Here is a 279-nt window from a genome sequence, read left to right on the forward strand (position 1 = left end):
TTCTTACCCAAAACATCCATAATGCATAATCCCAAAATCCCAATGTAAGAAAAAAATCATATCCGCACACTGACGTCTTTCCTACTTTGAAATAATGAAAATGTGTATATGGAATTTCAGACCAGAAAAAAAATGCATATATGGAAGGATGGATAGAGATAAAATAAAATAAAGGCAGAAAGATGAACTGATAAGAAGGGATGTAAATATGCTGATTATGTATATACTTAAATACTGCAAATGTATTGCGTGCATGGATAGTGATATGCACACACGTTC

This window comes from Penaeus monodon, chromosome 32, assembly GCF_015228065.2.
Source record: "Penaeus monodon isolate SGIC_2016 chromosome 32, NSTDA_Pmon_1, whole genome shotgun sequence".
Classification (NCBI taxonomy): domain Eukaryota; kingdom Metazoa; phylum Arthropoda; class Malacostraca; order Decapoda; family Penaeidae; genus Penaeus; species Penaeus monodon.